The sequence below is a fragment of the Lissotriton vulgaris genome, chromosome 6 (genome assembly GCF_964263255.1).
Source record: "Lissotriton vulgaris chromosome 6, aLisVul1.2, whole genome shotgun sequence".
NCBI classification, from domain to species: Eukaryota; Metazoa; Chordata; class Amphibia; order Caudata; family Salamandridae; genus Lissotriton; species Lissotriton vulgaris.
The window spans coordinates 1,220,001,524-1,220,011,897 of record NC_141694.1 but is presented as its reverse complement, the minus strand read 5'-3'; positions in this window follow the sequence as shown (position 1 = coordinate 1,220,011,897).

Genomic DNA, 10,374 nt, shown 5'->3' with positions numbered 1-10,374 from the left:
CCACCTCCTATGCGTCCTTAAGTCAGAGGGAATCCCGGAAGGAGGTGTGCCCAACATCGCAGAGGGAGGCGTGACGGAAGGAGAAAAGCCGGTGCTGTTCGGAGAGGTCGGACCAGTCGGGAAAGGAGAAGATGCGGAGACCGGGACCCGAGGAAGTCTGGTGGAGCCAGGAGGCCAACAACCCCACGCACCGCCCAGCCACGCTCCTGGAGGAGCGTGGCCTGTGCAGGTACGCAAGCGCTTCGTGGGCTGGATGGGGAGGCAGGACAGTGTGCCCCCGTAGCTCTTGAAGCTGCGTCCTTGATTCTTCTTTTGTTGTTTTTTTTCTTTTTGCTTGTTTATTGGGGCACATCCACTTGAGCACTGCACCTAATTGAATCCAAATAGGAGTGTATCGCGTGTGTTGGGTGTCCCCTCACTACCCTCCCTTGCACTTCAAGTTTGTGGGACAAGAACATTTACACCAGTCTCCTCTCTTTATGTCATCTGCCATATGGACCCGGAGTCTTTGGGAGGCCGCCGCCGCCAGTCCCGAAGGGAACAATTAAGAAGACCAACTGGGAGAGAACTGATCCCTTTTTACAAAGCAGACATTTCCCTGAAAGTCTGACAACAAGACGAAAAACTTTGTTAAGACCAATAAAACCCTCTTTGCCCCGACTTGGTGTCTGTTCTGGTCACTTACCCACGCAACACACACTGCATACAATTGTGGAGACAGGATGGAGAGTTAGATCAAAATTTGCTGACTGTATTTGTGAGAAGGTGGCCTGATATGCAGTGCTCACTATTCTAGTGAACACTATGTATCAGTCCAGCAACCCTTATTGATGATTGGTTGTAAGTCAACCTTATAGACCAGCTATCCTAGTAGCGTGGATACGAGCAGTCTAAGGCTAAAGACTCGAGAGGGCGTGTTAAGCCAGCTGTTTACCACACATATACCCCTTGAATACCAAGTGAAAGGACACCACACAAGTGTTATGAAAATAAACAAGATATTTATTAAGAATCACAACAGCCCTGTACTCTTTATGAGGACAGGGTACTAAGCACAAAACAAAACTCTTACGAAAATACTTAAGTTAGCACAGTATATACAAATGCCCGAGGGGCACGGAAAACCATATACTCTGAAAGTGGAATGCGAAATTACTAGCAGGTAAGTACAGTACTAATAGCCTTTGGAATCGCTAGGACTTGACTATAGAATCGTTAGATTACTTCTAGGAGACCCAGGGGACTCGGGTGCAGAGTGTGCACTCTCACGCGTGATGCGGGACAAAGTCTATGGTAGCTAGTAATTGCAAAGTTATTGTTCTCGGGCGAACCCGACCTGGTAGGAGGAAAACGAAAGTGGAGTCTGACCCTTGGATAGTGAGGCTATGCTGGGGCACCGAAATGCCGAAGTTACCTAGCCCAGGGGCTGCAGCTTCATAGGACTCAAAAGACGTCGGGAATCCTCGTAGACGGATCAGGAGCCTGGAAGAAAGAAGTTGCTGGCAGGCGACCAGTGAAGAAAGTTCGGTGGATCCAAGCCTGGATCGATGGAAGATGACACCTGAAAGCAGAGGGGACCAAGTTCGAGACTACTAGCCAGTAGTCAGTGGGCACCAGGAGGGCACCGGATGGTAGCCACCTCGACTAGGTGAGTGGGTGACGCTGTGATCGCAGATCTCACGGACCAGGAGGCGTTGTCGGCGACCAGGATGGAGGAGCGATCTGTCCCACGATGGATGAAGCTGTCGGCGTCGCTGGACCCAGGATTGGGCAACAAAGCCTTGGCAAATTCAAGCCCACGCAGTGGACCTAAAATGGCGTCTGGAGTGGACCAGGAGGGTCCGGGGTGCCTCTCTTGAAGAAGGAAGCAAGGGCCAGTCTGGAGCAACCAGACCAGCAGCAGTGATGTCGTCGGGCGTCGTGAAGAAGGCCACAAGCCAGCCGGCTAGTAGCCACAGAGCGCGGTGAGCACGCAAAAGCAGAAGGGCCCCACGCAGATCGTGGAGATGCTGGAGGGCTGATCTTCGGTGCTGGAGCTGCTCAGGGTTGGGGCTTCTCGGACCCCAAAGCACTCACCAGTGGAGCACACGGTGGGCTTGTTACAAAGAAGTCGTGCAGTCTTGGCGATCGTCGGTCCCTCGAGGTCTCGTCACACTCACGGTTCTCAGCTTTGCTGTAGAGGTGAGTAGAGGTCAGAGGTGCCAGGGAAGCCGGGTCTCGTCGAGCTGGGTCGTCGGATTCGTGAAGAAGGACTTGCAGCAGACCGCAGTGTTCTTAGGATGGTGCCCGCTTGATGCAGGGTGACTACTCCTTAGCCACAAGGGAGAATCTTGAAGAAGAAATCTTGATGTCCTTTCGCAGAAAGTCGTGTCTTGATTCCAAAGATGATCTAATTTGAACAGGGGGCCCGCTCCCATCTTTATACTAAAAAAGGGGGCTGACCCGGTGACTAGGTCCTGCCTATGGGTGGGACTAGGAGGGGGGTGGTTACACCCCTCTGCCATGCCGGACTTTCCCCAGGCCAGGGGCTGGTGTGCCCCTGGAACTGGTTCTGACCGGCCTATACGTAGTGAGCACCGGGGTGCCACTCAGCAGTCACCTTCCTGTAAAGCCCTGCCTACCCAGGATACACAAAACCATGTCTGGGACGGTGCTAGCACCGCCCCTGACAGGAAACCCTTTGTCCAGGCTCCCCTCGCTGGAAGGACTCCCAGCTGCAGGGGGTCAGACTCGTGTCTGTGGTGGCAGCATCCATTTTGTGGAGCTGAGGCTTCGTTTAAATTTAACCGGGGTTCACAGTTACATACATGTCGTGTCCCTCTAGAAGGGTGCAATGCTAACCCCGTCGCCAGAATTGGCGAGGGGTTAGTATTCCAATTCGTATGACACCTTACTCGACATGTTTTGATAAAGCAATACCAAAGATAGCATTTAACCGCGAGGATTATAATGCACTTAAGAGTATATGGTATGCGATATCATGGAGCAGCTATTAGGACTTGGTTCCGCAAGCTGCAGACAGGATCAGCTCATGCCAGAGCACCATCTCACACGATTCCAAGCACTCTGCCTTCAGGATTGTCAAGGCCTGCCATAGGAGTGACTGATAGGAATCTGTGTGTCCATTTTTGGGTTAGGTATAGGTATACTACCCCTACAGCAAAGGGTGATTACACGACTTTGCCCCAGCTGTCATGCAGCCAGTTGTGTCAAATTTAGGAGGCCAGCCAGGGGTGGCATAATACATGCTTCAGCCCCTGGTAGCCCTGGGTACACCCATGCCCTGAGTTACAGGGTCTGATAGGGTGGCCCAGTACCAATTGGAAATGCACCTAGGGTACATGGAATCCATTTTACAGAGAGAGCAGTAGGCCTGGGGTCCTGATTGGCAGGGCCCCAGGTCGACTATGTCAAAAACCAGCTAAAACACAGGGCAAAAAGTTGGGGGCAACCATAGTCAGGAGGTACCTTCCTACAGTATTAACACCACCAAAGCGAGTGGCTTTTGTCAAGTGTAGTGTGCACCAGAAAGTAGATGTTAATTATCAGATTCCTGATGAGGATGTACATTTTAAAATGGCCCAACATAAGACAGCTATAGCAGAAATGACAGTTGAAAAATTACATTATGATTTGAAAGAAATAATAAACACAGAAGTAAGGGAGTTCACAGAGAAATAGGTCAGATTAATAAAACATGCAGAACATGTCTTATTCAATTTAGAACTAGATGACGTTTTCAAGAACACCATCAGTTGCAGAAATGTTACTAATAATTGGAGATAAACTTAGTAGAGGATTTTTGATGGAATTGATTGAAAGTTTATGTAACATTCTGATCACAGGTTCACAGAAACTAAATGAAAACAACAGAATGATGCAGGAGAGTATAACTTTTCTAGGTTGTCCTATGGTACTGAATCCGGCCAAAATATTTTTTCACATTCCAAGTGCTGAAGAATAGATTACTGTTATTGATTTTTGTCAAGTTCATGTCACAGTGATATTGCATGAGAATAGTCAGGAATACTGTCAAAAAGAAGATGAATGTCTGGGACATAATTAGAAAAGTAGCTAGAAAGGTGTCACCAGAGAGAGTGGAAATAATTAACTCGATGTATCAACCTCAAATTCAGAAAGAAGTCAGAATGTTTTTGGAAATGGTTGGCTGCTGTAGTGAGTGGTTACCAAACCTTTCCCTAGTGGCTAATCCTTCACTGAGGCTGACACACAAGGATGTCTGATCTGCTTCCATAGGACAACAATTGCACAAAAGCATTCGTAGAGTTGATAGAGAAAAAGTGTTGCACCCGGCACTACGAGTGCAAGTTTATTTAAAAGAAAATACACCAATTTGCAGCGAGAGGGAGGGCTGCGCTCTCTGTGCCTGTTCATAAACATGAATGTGTTCAAAGGTCTGCAACGTATATCCTAATGACCCATGACCCAGTCACAGAAATGCCCAGCTGCCTTAATTTAGTAGCTAAAGTAAATGTCAGTCACAAAACAAGTGAGAATATAATGCCTTCCTTTGTAAAGTTATTTTGGGATAATACTGTGACTAAAAAATGTCTGAATTCAAATGTATTGAGCTTACAGCCAACAAATGGCATTGTTCGTGATGAAACAATCTGAATGTCTAGGTGTCATGAATCTATGGGTAAAGCCACGGTTAGACTTTAAGGATGAACGTCTGCTTGAGCCCAACAATGTCCATTTTGTAGATTGCCCAGGTTTGAAAGGTAACTAGCAACACACTGTGTGGTCCCTAGATTTTATGTTGTCAAAGCTTCATAGCTTTCAGTAGCTACATCAGCTGAAAATTCTAAATTGATTGCCCTTAGCATAACATGCAGTATAACTGCTCAAATGGGTGTCATTATTGTCATGGGAAAAACAAAAGCTAATTCAGTTATACAATATTGTGTTCGGTTAGCATATACATTCAATTGAATTTTTACAGGTACATTTGAAAAGAATACTGTTTATGTAATGCTGACACTTGTAAAGAACTAAAAGAGGTACCAAAAAATATTCTAATATTCTATAGGCAGAACAATAAGGTTGTAGCAGAACAGACTGAGAAAAATGACAACTGTATAGTAGCAAATGGGTTATTGCAAAAACTGATGCTCAGGTATAGATTGCCAGTTTTTCTGAAATAAGATCATAAACAGGTCTCAAAGATGATGTGGCCGAACCACAGATTGGACAAAGATTGGATTGTAGCTATCTGCCTGAAGTTTCAAGCACAGTAAAGCAACACAAAGACAGCACTGAGTTACACTTTGCAAAAGAGTGTGTGTGGGCATCACTGAAGTGGCTTGTATATGTACATGCAAATGACTTGTGAAAATCACTGATGAAGGCTACCCATTGCTGTGAAGGTCTGGCTGACGTGGAGCGTGCAGTTTCTCACCAGATTGCAGTGGCTACACAAGATCAGCATAACAGTTGTTGCCAAAACTTTGATCTGAGAGATGCTGTGAAATGGAAAGGCCTGTTCTAAATAACCCTGGCAAACACTTATGAAATGTGGTGGCCTTCTAAATTGGGTGTATGCCTCACACACTATGGTCCTGTGTCCCCCTAATAAAACAGCTCCTCTTCAAGAAAAGATGCCAGCAGTGGTCAAAAGCCAACAGAAGAAGGTCAGTCTAGCTGTAAGAGAACACACAGTTTGAAGCAGCACTAAAGCAAACTGCAGTGGAAAAGCAATAAGTGACATATAAAAGCGGAATCAAAGAGGTGAATGAGTCAGGTGAAGCCTCTGAAGGAAAAATTAGTGCTGGGGGCCTACCAGGGGAAGAAGAAAAAAGCTGGTTGAAAGGGTATCCAAAATGTCTGCAGTGGTCCCTTGAAAAACCATTTGCACCCATAGCTGAAACGTCTGAAACTGATCAAAGTGAAAATAAAAGTGAAAAGCTTGGATTGAAGACGTGCAAAGGATTGATGGGGCTCTGTCAGAGTTTCTAGGCACCTGAGTGGTCAAATTGCATGGAAGCACAATACAGAATGCCACATTGAATGAACTGTGTAATGCAAAGTTTGAACTGTATGAGCCACCTGATGGCAAGCTGATAACAAAGAGTCAAGAAATGCAGAAATAAATAACTGAGAACTGTCAAGAGCTGAAAATAATCTTTGAATGGAAAGAAGATTTGTGGTGCAGAAAACTGTTGATACTATCCATGCGTACATTACTTTGTTCTGGCCATGGTTGGAAATAGAATCTGAACTTTCCACCAGTTGGCCCAGAAATATTTCTCGGAAAAATAAAGCAATCTATTCAACGATCCTTCAGGCTGTAGGGGATGAACTTGTGGGTGATCTTTCTTGAATACTTGCTATATTGTCTTTCTTTTTCATTACTACGGTTTTATTGAACTGCAGGTCCTAAACAATTTTTTTTTGCTTGGACTTTGAGGTGAAAATGCGGTTTGATTGTTTTAAAAGTTTGCTTTCTTTCTGAAATTCCTTAATTGGCTGATATATGCATTGGACATAAACTATAGACATTTTTGTGCAGAGTTTTTAAGAGACAATACAGTTAAAGACATTTTTGATATTTGGATGCCAAACATGGAGGAAGAACGCCCGGATATTCAACACCCTACGTCGAGAGACTAAACATAAATGGACATTCATTTATTTGGCAGCAAGTTTATCTAGTGTTATAAGTATTTGTGTAATAGCTTGGTTCCTACATGTGCACTTTCCTATGCATACATACACTTGTATGCCCAACATCTACCCGGTGAAATAAAGGGTTCCCTTGAACGTAAATAAATGGGAGAAGCCAGAGGGTCAAGGAGAAAAATAATTACAAAATACAAGTATATATAAAGAATTCTTACAATTTATTTGAAAATACAAATGTTAAAAGGAGAGTGGTCCAAAGTGGAGCCCACTCAACACAGATAAAACAATAAAAAGTTTTTTTTAACATTCAATTTTGGCCAGCAAGACTATAATACAGTATATCAGCAAAGATGTTGAGATCCTGAATTATACTGGGTGACGCTTCACCCAGTATAATTCAGGATCTCGACATCTTTGCTGATATACTGTATTATAGTGCACATAGCTTAGGTGTTAATAGAGTCCGAATATACAATCAGTATTGCACAAGTTCCATGTCTTACAGTTTTTTCTGTCCTTGTGATTCAATCTTGCTGGCCAAAATTGAATGTTAAAAAAAACTTTTTATTGTTTTATCTGTGTTGCGTGGGCTCCACTTTGGACCACTCTCCTTTTAACATTTGTATTTTCAAATAAATTGTAAGAATTCTTTATATATACTTGTATTTTGTAATTATTTTTCTCCTTGACCCTCTGGCTTCTCCCCTTTATTTACGTTCAAGAGAACACTTTATTTCACCGGTTAGTTAAACCTAGTTCCCTTGACTCTAGTTAAGGGGTACCTCTCATATTTACCCTGCCCAACATCTACACCTGAACATTCAAATGTTGCATTATACACATAGTACTGCTAATATTTTTGATTCTCGGGTTTGTGGATTGTGGCCTGCACAACAGGAAAAAGGGGAAACGCCTCCCATAATGTATCTTGCACGGCTTGGTTTAGAGTTTTATGGGCAGCACGTTAGTAAGATTTTTACCTTTGATATAGGAGGTCCTAATAAAGAGCTAACCATAGCATGTTATCCAGATGGTGGTAACCCACAGTCAAAAGGATCAGAAGTAGAAGTGGATGAATATTGTGGTCCTGGTGATTATATCACTAAGTATGTTAATTTGTTCTTTTTTGTGCTTTATGTACTCATGAAGTTTTATGTATCTGGAATATAAATGTTTTCTTATTTAATTAGACAAAATGTATTTAGTAGAGTCTAAAAGCAGGGACTGGTGAAAGGTAAAAAAAATGTATTGTTAAGTTAGCCTCTACTCCTCTTCCATTTTGTCTACCAGCCCCCATTTTTGTCTTTCTGCGGGGACTTTCATAAAGTCAGAAGTTACATGTTCACTGGAAAACTGGTTGTACTGATAATACTTGCGTGCCACAGTAAGGATTCCTGCCCTGCTGAAAGGCCAAAGTGTACTGAGGTCTAATCTGTTAGCCCACCAACGCCTGTAGCCTCCCTTGCCTATCTACAAAGATGACATGGGTAGGGGTTTATCAGGATTCAACAGTTCAGCATGTACGCATTATGTAAAAATGCCAAAAAGGGTTGTGTAAGCATTATGCAACAATGACGAAGTGGTTTCAATGTGTTTCACAAGGCACCGAAAAGTATAAATGCCATGTCTGAACTTGTACTTGTTACTTCCCACCCTCTGGCACTTGTGGTGTCTGAGTGATGGGACTCCTCTCATGAGTGAACTAAACTTGTATTTTGTTTCCACTCCAGTGTTGATCCTCATTTTGTGAACCCGTAGACTAAATGGTGTCTCTGCACCAGAGAGACTGATAGGAATCTTACTTCTACAAGACTACAGGGCCAGGAACGAGATAGGACAGGAACAACCAGGACTCTCTGCAAACCGACGGACAGCGACGCATCTCCCGTCTCTCTGTAGTCAGCCCAATTTAACCACACCTCTAAAGGTACCCAGGCTATAACCTAAAACCTACATGTCCGTCCCACATCAGTTGCAACAATTCTCAAAACTAGACAGATGATTGGAGAGTTTAGGAGATGGTTCTGTCACACCATGGTGTCTTCATACAAGGTTTGGGCATATTCATTGTTCTACACCCATTCCCATGATTTCATATTGGTTCCGTTCACACTTTTTTTGGTCATGTTCCAATTGTACATAGTTTAAATTAATGTCTGCGGAAAGAGTCCTTTTGTCCCACGGTCAGGCGCATCACTTGGCAGTCAATAATCGCATTGGCCTTCAACACCTACACTTCTTCTGCTGTGCTCAAAACTTCAGTCTGCTTTTGACAGATCGATTCCACCGGTTTATTCTGCCCCTCCCTTATTCGGATAAATTAAGAAAAATGGAGTCTCATCCCACTCACTATAGCAAATGAAAATGAACATTCATTAATTATATGAACATTTATTTTCACTGTGCATCACCCACCCTTGCACTATTCCCGGTTAGCGTTTTTCCTAGCATAGGTTTTAAACGAAAAGCAACATGTAAACTACGAAATGCACATGCGGCCTAGTCCTGTATTATTGCTCATTTCTTTCAAGGTATGATGTAAATGCAGATTTAGGTCTTTCATATATTATTTCTCGTTGACGCATGCATGCGCAAGACATCTTTCCCTCGTGTTTATGTAAGGTGCAACGTTAGTTTTCTATTACTACTTATTGTTAGTATGTATTATGGGGGTATTATTTCGAGCAGCTTTCTTTTTATGAAATCCTGCTCCATCAATCCCCCTATGATGGCTTCCTGGAGCCATCATAAAATACCTACAATACCGAGTGCCTTCTTCTTTTATCTAAAACTCATTACTCTTCTCTCTTTTTATGGCACTTTCGTCTAAATCCTTCATCATATCATAGTGATCTCCTTTCGTGTCTTCTAATTCTATCTCATCTCTTTTTCTCTTTCTTGCTTTTCATTGATCCTTTTATTATGTTACTACTCCTCTTTCACCTTTACACTAACAACATTTGTATGTTATAATCAATAAGGCTACTGTGGCTACTGAAACAATTGTCATTATTGTTTTTCCCTGATAAACTACTTCCATAGGTGAATGTGAGCATACTTTCCAAACTACAGGAGGTTGGGGATTGAAGGACGGAACTGATCCTGTCCTTGCAGGAGTCTATTATGTGTGTGGTAAAAAGGCCTACTACAGGTTGCCTGCACATTGATAGGTAGAAAACCACTTGCCTACAGAGGAGAAATCCTTACCAAGTTTCTCCCAAACACCGGCAAACTCCAGTTGGGTAAAATATTCATGTAATTTTGTATTACTCTTTATATATATATCCCTCAATACCTTTACTTTTATCAGGAAAATAATCACAGCAATGTTGAACTTTCAACATTCTACAGACTCCGCCTTCTTTGCCAATAAAATATCAAGGGCAAGTCGATTTTGCAGAACCATTGATCTGATTGCAACCATTTGTGTGTCAATCATCAGGAAATCACCAGCAGTATCAGTCGATTAACGATCAACCACTGCAGACAACTTCCAAATTGTGTGCGAATTCAGAAGGACTCCAACTGAGGGTATCAGTGCACCAAAAATATCACCTACTATTTCGGTGAAACTTGCTCTCTTGCTACGTGTTAGTCCTTGTTTTATTTCACTTATATGGTTTTTGCTTCGGTCTACATGGTTGACTTTTGGGAAAACTATTGCAAAATAACTACTATATCAATGTGCAGGCAACCTGTAGTAGGCCTTTTTACCACACACATAATAGACTC